Raw genomic sequence first — 14,526 nt, 5'->3', positions numbered from 1 at the left:
GAGTACATTTCCAGGAACAGGGATGGCTAGGCCTACTCTATGTTTGGATTATTTCTTGTCTGCAATGCAAGTCAACCTCATCTTGTTTGTATAAAACGCATGACCCCGACGTGATTTGAACACGCAACCTTCTGATCTGGAGTCAGACGCGCTACCGTTGCGCCACGAGGTCCTATAAGGAAAGGCCCTGGGTTTTTTGGCACGACACTTTAACATTTTCTGACGCTCAGAACAGAGAATCAGTGATTTTGTGACTGTTTGAAGTGGGTATTTCCTGCGACACAACGTGACGAAGGCCGACTGCACAGAGCCTGGATAGCTCAGTCGGTAGAGCATCAGACTTTTAATCTGAGGGTCCAGGGTTCAAGTCCCTGTTCAGGCGAAGAGTGTCTCAACCTTGCAGTTCAACATGGGCCCTTTATATATCCCTCTTCCGGGGAAGCTTTGGAATGTTCCCACATTTCGACTGGATTCCAAATTTAACACAAAACTCCATGAAATGCCCCCTGTAGCCTCACACATTTGTTTATTCTGTATGTTATCCATGAAATGCTGACAAGTTGAAATTTTACTGCCACAGAGTTCATGCAATACGTTACTTTTGTTTTTCACACTGACATTAATATGGACTTTTCACAGGTATACACGCAGATCAGCACACCCACAATGGAAGCTGTGACTTTCGGAACTCTCTCACGTTGTCTGTAGATGCTCTCCCACCGACACGGCTATTGGGGTCTTTGAAATGTCTTGAATTTGTCAAAACTTTGACCCTGATCCCAAGGAAACACAACACTTCATGTTGATGCCTCATTGCTTTGTTGATTCCATGGCAAATCCATTCATTGCAGGAATATAGAGATTGGACTGGGACACCAGGGTGGTGTGAAGGAGCTTACAGAGCCCGGATAGCTCAGTCGGTAGAGCATCAGACTTTTAATCTGAGGGTTCAAGTCCCTGTTCGGGCGTGACCTATTTAATGCCAAAGGGTTTGCAGCATTTCGTCGAGTGTAAACCCAACGGAATTTTGAGTGTCACTGAGATTTCTGGAATTTGTCAAAAAGCTCAAAGTGTTTGCAACATTTCGTCGAGTGTAAACCCAATGGAATTTTGAGTGTCACTGAAATTTCTGCAATTGGTCAAAAAGCTCAAAGGGTTTGCAGCATTTTGTCGAGTGCAAACCCACCGGAATTTTGAGTGTCAGTGAGATTTCTGCAATTGGTCAAAAAGCTCAAAGGGTTTGCAGCATTTTTTCGAGTGCAAACCCACCGGAATTTTGAGTGTCAGTGAGATTTCTGAAAATTGTCATAAAGCCTGTGTTCCCAATTGAACACAACACCGAGAGCAGAGTACATTTCCAGGAACAGGGATGGCTAAGCCTACTCTATGTTTGGATTATTTCTTGTCTGCAATGCAAGTCAACCTCATCTTGTTTGTATAAAATGCATGACCCCGACGTGATTTGAACACGCAACCTTCTGATCTGGAGTCAGACGCGCTACCGTTGCGCCACGAGGTCCTATAAGGAAAGGCCCTGGGTTTTTTGGCACGACACTTTAGCATGACTCTACATACATTTTCTGACCCTCAGAACAGAGAATCAGTGATTTTGTGACTGTTTGAAGTGGGTATTTCCTGCGACACAACGTGACCAAGGCAGACTGCACCGAGCCTGGATAGCTCAGTCGGTAGAGCATCAGACTTTTAATCTGAGGGTCCAGGGTTCAAGTCGCTGTTCAGGCGAAGAGTATCTCAACCTTGCAGTTCAGCATGGGCCCTTTATATATCCCTCTTCCGGGGAAGCTTTGGAATGTTCCCACATTTCGACTGGATTCCAAATTTAACACAAAACTCCATGAAATGCCCCCTGTAGCCTCACACATTTGTTTATTCTGTATGTTATCCATGAAATGCTGACAAGTTGAAATTTTACTGCCACAGAGTTCATGCAATACGTTACTTTTGTTTTTCACACTGACGTTAATATGGACTTTTCACAGGTATACACGCAGATCAGCACACCCACAATGGAAGCTGTGACTTTCGGAACTCTCTCACGTTGTCTGTAGATGCTCTCCCACCGACACGGCTATTGGGGTCTTTGAAATGTCTTGAATTTGTCAAAACTTTGACCCTGATCCCAAGGAAACACAACACTTCATGTTGATGCCTCATTGCTTTGTTGATTCCATGGCAAATCCATTCATTGCAGGAATATAGAGATTGGACTGGGACACCAGGGTGGTGTGAAGGAGCTTACAGAGCCCGGATAGCTCAGTCGGTAGAGCATCAGACTTTTAATCTGAGGGTTCAAGTCCCTGTTCGGGCGTGACCTATTTAATGCCAAAGGGTTTGCAGCATTTCGTCGAGTGTAAACCCAACGGAATTTTGAGTGTCACTGAGATTTCTGGAATTTGTCAAAAAGCTCAAAGTGTTTGCAACATTTCGTCGAGTGTAAACCCAATGGAATTTTGAGTGTCACTGAAATTTCTGCAATTGGTCAAAAAGCTCAAAGGGTTTGCAGCATTTTGTCGAGTGCAAACCCACCGGAATTTTGAGTGTCAGTGAGATTTCTGCAATTGGTCAAAAAGCTCAAAGGGTTTGCAGCATTTTGTCGAGTGCAAACCCACCGGAATTTTGAGTGTCAGTGAGATTTCTGAAAATTGTCATAAAGCCTGTGTTCCCAATTGAACACAACACCGAGAGCAGAGTACATTTCCAGGAACAGGGATGGCTAAGCCTACTCTATGTTTGGATTATTTCTTGTCTGCAATGCAAGTCAACCTCATCTTGTTTGTATAAAATGCATGACCCCGACGTGATTTGAACACGCAACCTTCTGATCTGGAGTCAGACGCGCTACCGTTGCGCCACGAGGTCCTATAAGGAAAGACCCTGGGTTTTTTGGCACGACACTTTAGCATGACTCTACATACATTTTCTGACGCTCAGAACAGAGAATCAGTGATTTTGTGACTGTTTGAAGTGGGTATTTCCTGCGACACAACGTGACCAAGGCAGACTGCACACAGCCTGGATAGCTCAGTCGGTAGAGCATCAGACTTTTAATCTGAGGGTCCAGGGTTCAAGTCCCTGTTCAGGCGAAGAGTATCTTAACCTTGCAGTTCAGCATGGGCCCTTTATATATCCCTCTTCCGGGAAAGCGTTGAAATGTTCCCACATTTCGACTGGATTCCAAATTTAACACAAAACTCCATGAAATGCCCCCTGTAGCCTCACACATTTGTTTATTCTGTATGTTATCCATGAAATGCTGACAAGTTGAAATTTTACTGCCACAGAGTTCATGCAATACGTTACTTTTGTTTTTCACACTGACGTTAATATGGACTTTTCACAGGTATACACGCAGATCAGCACACCCACAATGGAAGCTGTGACTTTCGGAACTCTCTCACGTTGTCTGTAGATGCTCTCCCACCGACACGGCTATTGGGGTCTTTGAAATGTCTTGAATTTGTCAAAACTTTGACCCTGATCCCAAGGAAACACAACACTTCATGTTGATGCCTCATTGCTTTGTTGATTCCATGGCAAATCCATTCATTGCAGGAATATAGAGATTGGACTGGGACACCAGGGTGGTGTGAAGGAGCTTACAGAGCCCGGATAGCTCAGTCGGTAGAGCATCAGACTTTTAATCTGAGGGTTCAAGTCCCTGTTCGGGCGTGACCTATTTAATGCCAAAGGGTTTGCAGCATTTCGTCGAGTGTAAACCCAACGGAATTTTGAGTGTCACTGAGATTTCTGGAATTTGTCAAAAAGCTCAAAGTGTTTGCAACATTTCGTCGAGTGTAAACCCAATGGAATTTTGAGTGTCACTGAAATTTCTGCAATTGGTCAAAAAGCTCAAAGGGTTTGCAGCATTTTGTCGAGTGCAAACCCACCGGAATTTTGAGTGTCAGTGAGATTTCTGCAATTGGTCAAAAAGCTCAAAGGGTTTGCAGCATTTTTTCGAGTGCAAACCCACCGGAATTTTGAGTGTCAGTGAGATTTCTGAAAATTGTCATAAAGCCTGTGTTCCCAATTGAACACAACACCGAGAGCAGAGTACATTTCCAGGAACAGGGATGGCTAAGGCCTACTCTATGTTTGGATTATTTCTTGTCTGCAATGCAAGTCAACCTCATCTTGTTTGTATAAAACTGCACGACCCCGACGTGATTTGAACACGCAACCTTCTGATCTGGAGTCAGACGCGCTACCGTTGCGCCACGAGGTCCTATAAGGAAAGGCCCTGGGTTTTTTGGCACGACACTTTAGCATGACTCTACATACATTTTCTGACGCTCAGAACAGAGAATCAGTGATTTTGTGACTGTTTGAAGTGGGTATTTCCTGCGACACAACGTGACCAAGGCAGACTGCACACAGCCTGGATAGCTCAGTCGGTAGAGCATCAGACTTTTAATCTGAGGGTCCAGGGTTCAAGTCCCTGTTCAGGCGAAGAGTATCTCAACCTTGCAGTTCAGCATGGGCCCTTTATATATCCCTCTTCCGGGGAAGCTTTGGAATGTTCCCACATTTCGACTGGATTCCAAATTTAACACAAAACTCCATGAAATGCCCCCTGTAGCCTCACACATTTGTTTATTCTGTATGTTATCCATGAAATGCTGACAAGTTGAAATTTTACTGCCACAGAGTTCATGCAATACGTTACTTTTGTTTTTCACACTGACGTTAATATGGACTTTTCACAGGTATACACGCAGATCAGCACACCCACAATGGAAGCTGTGACTTTCGGAACTCTCTCACGTTGTCTGTAGATGCTCTCCCACCGACACGGCTATTGGGGTCTTTGAAATGTCTTGAATTTGTCAAAACTTTGACCCTGATCCCAAGGAAACACAACACTTCATGTTGATGCCTCATTGCTTTGTTGATTCCATGGCAAATCCATTCATTGCAGGAATATAGAGATTGGACTGGGACACCAGGGTGGTGTGAAGGAGCTTACAGAGCCCGGATAGCTCAGTCGGTAGAGCATCAGACTTTTAATCTGAGGGTCCAGGGTTCAAGTCCCTGTTCGGGCGTGACCTATTTAATGCCAAAGGGATTGCAGCATTTCGTCGAGTGTAAACCCAACGGAATTTTGAGTGTCACTGAGATTTCTGGAATTTGTCAAAAAGCTCAAAGTGTTTGCAGCATTTCGTCGAGTGTAAACCCAATGGAATTTTGAGTGTCACTGAAATTTCTGCAATTGGTCAAAAAGCTCAAAGGGTTTGCAGCATTTTGTCGAGTGCAAACCCACCGGAATTTTGAGTGTCAGTGAGATTTCTGCAATTGGTCAAAATGCTCAAAGGGTTTGCAGCATTTTTTCGAGTGCAAACCCACCGGAATTTTGAGTGTCAGTGAGATTTCTGAAAATTGTCATAAAGCCTGTGTTCCCAATTGAACACAACACCGAGAGCAGAGTACATTTCCAGGAACAGGGATGGCTAAGCCTACTCTATGTTTGGATTATTTCTTGTCTGCAATGCAAGTCAACCTCATCTTGTTTGTATAAAATGCATGACCCCGACGTGATTTGAACACGCAACCTTCTGATCTGGAGTCAGACGCGCTACCGTTGCGCCACGAGGTCCTATAAGGAAAGGCCCTGGGTTTTTTGGCACGACACTTTAGCATGACTCTACATACATTTTCTGACCCTCAGAACAGAGAATCAGTGATTTTGTGACTGTTTGAAGTGGGTATTTCCTGCGACACAACGTGACCAAGGCCGACTGCACAGAGCCTGGATAGCTCAGTCGGTAGAGCATCAGACTTTTAATCTGAGGGTCCAGGGTTCAAGTCGCTGTTCAGGCGAAGAGTATCTCAACCTTGCAGTTCAGCATGGGCCCTTTATATATCCCTCTTCCGGGGAAGCTTTGGAATGTTCCCACATTTCGACTGGATTCCAAATTTAACACAAAACTCCATGAAATGCCCCCTGTAGCCTCACACATTTGTTTATTCTGTATGTTATCCATGAAATGCTGACAAGTTGAAATTTTACTGCCACAGAGTTCATGCAATACGTTACTTTTGTTTTTCACACTGACATTAATATGGACTTTTCACAGGTATACACGCAGATCAGCACACCCACAATGGAAGCTGTGACTTTCGGAACTCTCTCACGTTGTCTGTAGATGCTCTCCCACCGACACGGCTATTGGGGTCTTTGAAATGTCTTGAATTTGTCAAAACTTTGACCCTGATCCCAAGGAAACACAACACTTCATGTTGATGCCTCATTGCTTTGTTGATTCCATGGCAAATCCATTCATTGCAGGAATATAGAGATTGGACTGGGACACCAGGGTGGTGTGAAGGAGCTTACAGAGCCCGGATAGCTCAGTCGGTAGAGCATCAGACTTTTAATCTGAGGGTCCAGGGTTCAAGTCCCTGTTCGGGCGTGACCTATTTAATGCCAAAGGGATTGCAGCATTTCGTCGAGTGTAAACCCAACGGAATTTTGAGTGTCACTGAGATTTCTGGAATTTGTCAAAAAGCTCAAAGTGTTTGCAGCATTTCGTCGAGTGTAAACCCAATGGAATTTTGAGTGTCACTGAAATTTCTGCAATTGGTCAAAAAGCTCAAAGGGTTTGCAGCATTTTGTCGAGTGCAAACCCACCGGAATTTTGAGTGTCAGTGAGATTTCTGCAATTGGTCAAAAAGCTCAAAGGGTTTGCAGCATTTTTTCGAGTGCAAACCCACCGGAATTTTGAGTGTCAGTGAGATTTCTGAAAATTGTCATAAAGCCTGTGTTCCCAATTGAACACAACACCGAGAGCAGAGTACATTTCCAGGAACAGGGATGGCTAGGCCTACTCTATGTTTGTATTATTTCTTGTCTGCAATGCAAGTCAACCTCATCTTGTTTGTATAAAATGCATGACCCCGACGTGATTTGAACACGCAACCTTCTGATCTGGAGTCAGACGCGCTACCGTTGCGCCACGAGGTCCTATAAGGAAAGGCCCTGGGTTTTTTGGCACGACACTTTAACATTTTCTGACGCTCAGAACAGAGAATCAGTGATTTTGTGACTGTTTGAAGTGGGTATTTCCTGCGACACAACGTGACGAAGGCCGACTGCACAGAGCCTGGATAGCTCAGTCGGTAGAGCATCAGACTTTTAATCTGAGGGTCCAGGGTTCAAGTCCCTGTTCAGGCGAAGAGTGTCTCAACCTTGCAGTTCAACATGGGCCCTTTATATATCCCACTTCCGGGAAAGCGTTGAAATGTTCCCACATTTCGACTGGATTCCAAATTTAACACAAAACTCCATGAAATGCCCCCTGTAGCCTCACACATTTGTTTATTCTGTATGTTATCCATGAAATGCTGACAAGTTGAAATTTTACTGCCACAGAGTTCATGCAATACGTTACTTTTGTTTTTCACACTGACGTTAATATGGACTTTTCACAGGTATACACGCAGATCAGCACACCCACAATGGAAGCTGTGACTTTCGGAACAACATTTCGTCGAGTGTAAACCCAATGGAATTTTGAGTGTCACTGAAATTTCTGCAATTGGTCAAAAAGCTCAAAGGGTTTGCAGCATTTTGTCGAGTGCAAACCCACCGGAATTTTGAGTGTCAGTGAGATTTCTGAAAATTGTCATAAAGCCTGTGTTCCCAATTGAACACAACACCGAGAGCAGAGTACATTTCCAGGAACAGGGATGGCTAGGCCTACTCTATGTTTGGATTATTTCTTGTCTGCAAAACAAGTCAACCTCATCTTGTTTGTATAAAACGCATGACCCCGACGTGATTTGAACACGCAACCTTCTGATCTGGAGTCAGACGCGCTACCATTGCACCACGAGGTCCTATAAGGAGATCACAATGGAAGCTGTGACTTTCGGAACTCTCTCACGTTGTCTGTAGATGCTCTCCCACCGACACGGCTATTGGGGTCTTTGAAATGTCCCAAGGAAACACAACACTTCATGTTGATGCCTCATTGCTTTGTTGATTCCATGGCAAATCCATTCATTGCAGGAATATAGAGATTGGACTGGGACACCAGGGTGGTGTGAAGGAGCTTACAGAGCCCGGATAGCTCAGTCGGTAGAGCATCAGACTTTTAATCTGAGGGTCCAGGGTTCAAGTCCCTGTTCGGGCGTGACCTATTTAATGCCAAAGGGTTTGCAGCATTTCGTCGAGTGTAAACCCAACGGAATTTTGAGTGTCACTGAGATTTCTGGAATTTGTCAAAAAGCTCAAAGTGTTTGCAACATTTCGTCGAGTGTAAACCCAATGGAATTTTGAGTGTCACTGAAATTTCTGCAATTGGTCAAAAAGCTCAAAGGGTTTGCAGCATTTTGTCGAGTGCAAACCCACCGGAATTTTGAGTGTCAGTGAGATTTCTGCAATTGGTCAAAAAGCTCAAAGGGTTTGCAGCATTTTTTCGAGTGCCAACCCACCGGAATTTTGAGTGTCAGTGAGATTTCTGAAAATTGTCATAAAGCCTGTGTTCCCAATTGAACACAACACCGAGAGCAGAGTACATTTCCAGGAACAGGGATGGCTAGGCCTACTCTATGTTTGGATTATTTCTTGTCTGCAATGCAAGTCAACCTCATCTTGTTTGTATAAAACGCATGACCCCGACGTGATTTGAACACGCAACCTTCTGATCTGGAGTCAGACGCGCTACCGTTGCGCCACGAGGTCCTATAAGGAAAGGCCCTGGGTTTTTTGGCACGACACTTTAACATTTTCTGACGCTCAGAACAGAGAATCAGTGATTTTGTGACTGTTTGAAGTGGGTATTTCCTGCGACACAACGTGACGAAGGCCGACTGCACAGAGCCTGGATAGCTCAGTCGGTAGAGCATCAGACTTTTAATCTGAGGGTCCAGGGTTCAAGTCCCTGTTCAGGCGAAGAGTGTCTCAACCTTGCAGTTCAACATGGGCCCTTTATATATCCCACTTCCGGGAAAGCGTTGAAATGTTCCCACATTTCGACTGGATTCCAAATTTAACACAAAACTCCATGAAATGCCCCCTGTAGCCTCACACATTTGTTTATTCTGTATGTTATCCATGAAATGCTGACAAGTTGAAATTTTACTGCCACAGAGTTCATGCAATACGTTACTTTAGTTTTTTCACCACTGACATTAATATGGACTTTTCACAGGTATACACGCAGATCAGCACACCCACAATGGAAGCTGTGACTTTCGGAACTCTCTCACGTTGTCTGTAGATGCTCTCCCACCGACACAGCTATTGGGGTCTTTGAAATGTCTTGAATTTGTCAAAACTTTGACCCTGATCCCAAGGAAACACAACACTTCATGTTGATGCCTCATTACTTTGTTGATTCCAAGTCCCTGTTCGGGCGTGACCTATTTAATGCCAAAGGGTTTGCAGCATTTTGTCGAGTGCAAACCCACCGGAATTTTGAGTGTCAGTGAGATTTCTGCAATTGGTCAAAAAGCTCAAAGGGTTTGCAGCATTTTGTCGAGTGCAAACCCACTGGAATTTTGAGTGTCAGTGAGATTTCTGAAAATTGTCATAAAGCCTGTGTTCCCAATTGAACACAACACCGAGAGCAGAGTACATTTCCAGGAACAGGGATGGCTAGGCCTACTCTATGTTTGGATTATTTCTTGTCTGCAATGCAAGTCAACCTCATCTTGTTTGTATAAAACGCATGACCCCGACGTGATTTGAACACGCAACCTTCTGATCTGGAGTCAGACGCGCTACCGTTGCGCCACGAGGTCCTATAAGGAAAGGCCCTGGGTTTTTTGGCACGACACTTTAGCATGACTCTACATACATTTTCTGACCCTCAGAACAGAGAATCAGTGATTTTGTGACTGTTTGAAGTGGGTATTTCCTGCGACACAACGTGACGAAGGCCGACTGCACAGAGCCTGGATAGCTCAGTCGGTAGAGCATCAGACTTTTAATCTGAGGGTCCAGGGTTCAAGTCCCTGTTCAGGCGAAGAGTGTCTCAACCTTGCAGTTCAGCATGGGCCCTTTATATATCCCTCTTCCGGGGAAGCTTTGGAATGTTCCCACATTTCGACTGGATTCCAAATTTAACACAAAACTCCATGAAATGCCCCCTGTAGCCTCACACATTTGTTTATTCTGTATGTTATCCATGAAATGCTGACAAGTTGAAATTTTACTGCCACAGAGTTCATGCAATACGTTACTTTTGTTTTTCACACTGACGTTAATATGGACTTTTCACAGGTATACACGCAGATCAGCACACCCACAATGGAAGCTGTGACTTTCGGAACTCTCTCACGTTGTCTGTAGATGCTCTCCCACCGACACAGGCTATTGGGGTCTTTGAAATGTCTTGAATTTGTCAAAACTTTGACCCTGATCCCAAGGAAACACAACACTTCATGTTGATGCCTCATTGCTTTGTTGATTCCATGGCAAATCCATTCATTGCAGGAATATAGAGATTGGACTGGGACACCAGGGTGGTGTGAAGGAGCTTACAGAGCCCGGATAGCTCAGTCGGTAGAGCATCAGACTTTTAATCTGAGGGTCCAGGGTTCAAGTCCCTGTTCGGGCGTGACCTATTTAATGCCAAAGGGTTTGCAGCATTTCGTCGAGTGTAAACCCAACGGAATTTTGAGTGTCACTGAGATTTCTGGAATTTGTCAAAAAGCTCAAAGTGTTTGCAACATTTCGTCGAGTGTAAACCCAATGGAATTTTGAGTGTCACTGAAATTTCTGCAATTGGTCAAAAAGCTCAAAGGGTTTGCAGCATTTTGTCGAGTGCAAACCCACCGGAATTTTGAGTGTCAGTGAGATTTCTGCAATTGGTCAAAAAGCTCAAAGGGTTTGCAGCATTTTTTCGAGTGCAAACCCACCGGAATTTTGAGTGTCAGTGAGATTTCTGAAAATTGTCATAAAGCCTGTGTTCCCAATTGAACACAACACCGAGAGCAGAGTACATTTCCAGGAACAGGGATGGCTAGGCCTACTCTATGTTTGGATTATTTCTTGTCTGCAATGCAAGTCAACCTCATCTTGTTTGTATAAAACGCATGACCCCGACGTGATTTGAACACGCAACCTTCTGATCTGGAGTCAGACGCGCTACCGTTGCGCCACGAGGTCCTATAAGGAAAGGCCCTGGGTTTTTTGGCACGACACTTTAACATTTTCTGACGCTCAGAACAGAGAATCAGTGATTTTGTGACTGTTTGAAGTGGGTATTTCCTGCGACACAACGTGACGAAGGCCGACTGCACAGAGCCTGGATAGCTCAGTCGGTAGAGCATCAGACTTTTAATCTGAGGGTCCAGGGTTCAAGTCCCTGTTCAGGCGAAGAGTGTCTCAACCTTGCAGTTCAACATGGGCCCTTTATATATCCCACTTCCGGGGAAGCTTTGGAATGTTCCCACATTTCGACTGGATTCCAAATTTAACACAAAACTCCATGAAATGCCCCCTGTAGCCTCACACATTTGTTTATTCTGTATGTTATCCATGAAATGCTGACAAGTTGAAATTTTACTGCCACAGAGTTCATGCAATACGTTACTTTTGTTTTTCACACTGACGTTAATATGGACTTTTCACAGGTATACACGCAGATCAGCACACCCACAATGGAAGCTGTGACTTTCGGAACTCTCTCACGTTGTCTGTAGATGCTCTCCCACCGACACAGCTATTGGGGTCTTTGAAATGTCTTGAATTTGTCAAAACTTTGACCCTGATCCCAAGGAAACACAACACTTCATGTTGATGCCTCATTGCTTTGTTGATTCCATGGCAAATCCATTCATTGCAGGAATATAGAGATTGGACTGGGACACCAGGGTGGTGTGAAGGAGCTTACAGAGCCCGGATAGCTCAGTCGGTAGAGCATCAGACTTTTAATCTGAGGGTCCAGGGTTCAAGTCCCTGTTCGGGCGTGACCTATTTAATGCCAAAGGGTTTGCAGCATTTCGTCGAGTGTAAACCCAACGGAATTTTGAGTGTCACTGAGATTTCTGGAATTTGTCAAAAAGCTCAAAGTGTTTGCAACATTTCGTCGAGTGTAAACCCAATGGAATTTTGAGTGTCACTGAAATTTCTGCAATTGGTCAAAAAGCTCAAAGGGTTTGCAGCATTTTGTCGAGTGCAAACCCACCGGAATTTTGAGTGTCAGTGAGATTTCTGCAATTGGTCAAAAAGCTCAAAGGGTTTGCAGCATTTTTTCGAGTGCAAACCCACCGGAATTTTGAGTGTCAGTGAGATTTCTGAAAATTGTCATAAAGCCTGTGTTCCCAATTGAACACAACACCGAGAGCAGAGTACATTTCCAGGAACAGGGATGGCTAGGCCTACTCTATGTTTGGATTATTTCTTGTCTGCAATGCAAGTCAACCTCATCTTGTTTGTATAAAACGCATGACCCCGACGTGATTTGAACACGCAACCTTCTGATCTGGAGTCAGACGCGCTACCGTTGCGCCACGAGGTCCTATAAGGAAAGGCCCTGGGTTTTTTGGCACGACACTTTAACATTTTCTGACGCTCAGAACAGAGAATCAGTGATTTTGTGACTGTTTGAAGTGGGTATTTCCTGCGACACAACGTGACGAAGGCCGACTGCACAGAGCCTGGATAGCTCAGTCGGTAGAGCATCAGACTTTTAATCTGAGGGTCCAGGGTTCAAGTCCCTGTTCAGGCGAAGAGTGTCTCAACCTTGCAGTTCAACATGGGCCCTTTATATATCCCTACTTCCGGGAAGCGTTGGAATGTTCCCACATTTCGACTGGATTCCAAATTTAACACAAAACTCCATGAAATGCCCCCTGTAGCCTCACACATTTGTTTATTCTGTATGTTATCCATGAAATGCTGACAAGTTGAAATTTTACTGCCACAGAGTTCATGCAATACGTTACTTTTGTTTTTCACACTGACGTTAATATGGACTTTTCACAGGTATACACGCAGATCAGCACACCCACAATGGAAGCTGTGACTTTCGGAACTCTCTCACGTTGTCTGTAGATGCTCTCCCACCGACACAGCTATTGGGGTCTTTGAAATGTCTTGAATTTGTCAAAACTTTGACCCTGATCCCAAGGAAACACAACACTTCATGTTGATGCCTCATTGCTTTGTTGATTCCATGGCAAATCCATTCATTGCAGGAATATAGAGATTGGACTGGGACACCAGGGTGGTGTGAAGGAGCTTACAGAGCCCGGATAGCTCAGTCGGTAGAGCATCAGACTTTTAATCTGAGGGTCCAGGGTTCAAGTCCCTGTTCGGGCGTGACCTATTTAATGCCAAAGGGTTTGCAGCATTTCGTCGAGTGTAAACCCAACGGAATTTTGAGTGTCACTGAGATTTCTGGAATTTGTCAAAAAGCTCAAAGTGTTTGCAACATTTCGTCGAGTGTAAACCCAATGGAATTTTGAGTGTCACTGAAATTTCTGCAATTGGTCAAAAAGCTCAAAGGGTTTGCAGCATTTTGTCGAGTGCAAACCCACCGGAATTTTGAGTGTCAGTGAGATTTCTGCAATTGGTCAAAAAGCTCAAAGGGTTTGCAGCATTTTTTCGAGTGCAAACCCACCGGAATTTTGAGTGTCAGTGAGATTTCTGAAAATTGTCATAAAGCCTGTGTTCCCAATTGAACACAACACCGAGAGCAGAGTACATTTCCAGGAACAGGGATGGCTAGGCCTACTCTATGTTTGGATTATTTCTTGTCTGCAATGCAAGTCAACCTCATCTTGTTTGTATAAAACGCATGACCCCGACGTGATTTGAACACGCAACCTTCTGATCTGGAGTCAGACGCGCTACCGTTGCGCCACGAGGTCCTATAAGGAAAGGCCCTGGGTTTTTTGGCACGACACTTTAACATTTTCTGACGCTCAGAACAGAGAATCAGTGATTTTGTGACTGTTTGAAGTGGGTATTTCCTGCGACACAACGTGACGAAGGCCGACTGCACAGAGCCTGGATAGCTCAGTCGGTAGAGCATCAGACTTTTAATCTGAGGGTCCAGGGTTCAAGTCCCTGTTCAGGCGAAGAGTGTCTCAACCTTGCAGTTCAACATGGGCCCTTTATATATCCCACTTCCGGGGAAAGCGTTGAAATGTTCCCACATTTCGACTGGATTCCAAATTTAACACAAAACTCCATGAAATGCCCCCTGTAGCCTCACACATTTGTTTATTCTGTATGTTATCCATGAAATGCTGACAAGTTGAAATTTTACTGCCACAGAGTTCATGCAATACGTTACTTTTGTTTTTCACACTGACGTTAATATGGACTTTTCACAGGTATACACGCAGATCAGCACACCCACAATGGAAGCTGTGACTTTCGGAACTCTCTCACGTTGTCTGTAGATGCTCTCCCACCGACACAGCTATTGGGGTCTTTGAAATGTCTTGAATTTGTCAAAACTTTGACCCTGATCCCAAGGAAACACAACACTTCATGTTGATGCCTCATTGCTTTGTTGATTCCATGGCAAATCCATTCATTGCAGGAATATA

The 14,526-nt window shown here is 44.5% G+C and overlaps 17 non-coding genes across 17 annotated transcripts; 6 read left to right on the top strand and 11 right to left on the bottom strand.

Moving 5' to 3' along the window:
* Positions 1-100: 100 nt before the first annotated feature.
* Positions 101-172, bottom strand: trnaw-cca. The gene has a single exon. It is a non-coding gene; the product is annotated as a tRNA-Trp (tRNA).
* Positions 173-1,447: 1,275 nt separating this feature from the next.
* trnaw-cca lies at positions 1,448-1,519 on the bottom strand. The gene has a single exon. It is a non-coding gene; the product is annotated as a tRNA-Trp (tRNA).
* A 1,289-nt stretch (positions 1,520-2,808) lies between these two features.
* trnaw-cca lies at positions 2,809-2,880 on the bottom strand. Its single transcript has one exon. It is a non-coding gene; the product is annotated as a tRNA-Trp (tRNA).
* Positions 2,881-4,171: 1,291 nt separating this feature from the next.
* On the bottom strand, positions 4,172-4,243 carry trnaw-cca. The gene has a single exon. It is a non-coding gene; the product is annotated as a tRNA-Trp (tRNA).
* A 744-nt stretch (positions 4,244-4,987) lies between these two features.
* On the top strand, positions 4,988-5,060 carry trnak-uuu. The gene has a single exon. It is a non-coding gene; the product is annotated as a tRNA-Lys (tRNA).
* A 479-nt stretch (positions 5,061-5,539) lies between these two features.
* trnaw-cca lies at positions 5,540-5,611 on the bottom strand. The gene has a single exon. It is a non-coding gene; the product is annotated as a tRNA-Trp (tRNA).
* Positions 5,612-6,355: 744 nt separating this feature from the next.
* Positions 6,356-6,428, top strand: trnak-uuu. The gene has a single exon. It is a non-coding gene; the product is annotated as a tRNA-Lys (tRNA).
* A 479-nt stretch (positions 6,429-6,907) lies between these two features.
* Positions 6,908-6,979, bottom strand: trnaw-cca. Its single transcript has one exon. It is a non-coding gene; the product is annotated as a tRNA-Trp (tRNA).
* A 1,098-nt stretch (positions 6,980-8,077) lies between these two features.
* Positions 8,078-8,150, top strand: trnak-uuu. The gene has a single exon. It is a non-coding gene; the product is annotated as a tRNA-Lys (tRNA).
* A 479-nt stretch (positions 8,151-8,629) lies between these two features.
* Positions 8,630-8,701, bottom strand: trnaw-cca. The gene has a single exon. It is a non-coding gene; the product is annotated as a tRNA-Trp (tRNA).
* Positions 8,702-9,690: 989 nt separating this feature from the next.
* Positions 9,691-9,762, bottom strand: trnaw-cca. The gene has a single exon. It is a non-coding gene; the product is annotated as a tRNA-Trp (tRNA).
* Positions 9,763-10,507: 745 nt separating this feature from the next.
* trnak-uuu lies at positions 10,508-10,580 on the top strand. The gene has a single exon. It is a non-coding gene; the product is annotated as a tRNA-Lys (tRNA).
* A 479-nt stretch (positions 10,581-11,059) lies between these two features.
* On the bottom strand, positions 11,060-11,131 carry trnaw-cca. The gene has a single exon. It is a non-coding gene; the product is annotated as a tRNA-Trp (tRNA).
* Positions 11,132-11,861: 730 nt separating this feature from the next.
* Positions 11,862-11,934, top strand: trnak-uuu. The gene has a single exon. It is a non-coding gene; the product is annotated as a tRNA-Lys (tRNA).
* A 479-nt stretch (positions 11,935-12,413) lies between these two features.
* Positions 12,414-12,485, bottom strand: trnaw-cca. The gene has a single exon. It is a non-coding gene; the product is annotated as a tRNA-Trp (tRNA).
* A 730-nt stretch (positions 12,486-13,215) lies between these two features.
* On the top strand, positions 13,216-13,288 carry trnak-uuu. Its single transcript has one exon. It is a non-coding gene; the product is annotated as a tRNA-Lys (tRNA).
* A 479-nt stretch (positions 13,289-13,767) lies between these two features.
* On the bottom strand, positions 13,768-13,839 carry trnaw-cca. The gene has a single exon. It is a non-coding gene; the product is annotated as a tRNA-Trp (tRNA).
* Between the last annotated feature and the right edge of the window lie 687 nt (positions 13,840-14,526).

Source organism: Esox lucius, chromosome 17 (genome assembly GCF_011004845.1).
Source record: "Esox lucius isolate fEsoLuc1 chromosome 17, fEsoLuc1.pri, whole genome shotgun sequence".
Lineage (NCBI taxonomy): Eukaryota > Metazoa > Chordata > Actinopteri > Esociformes > Esocidae > Esox > Esox lucius.
This window is presented reverse-complemented; position numbering and strand designations above follow the sequence as displayed.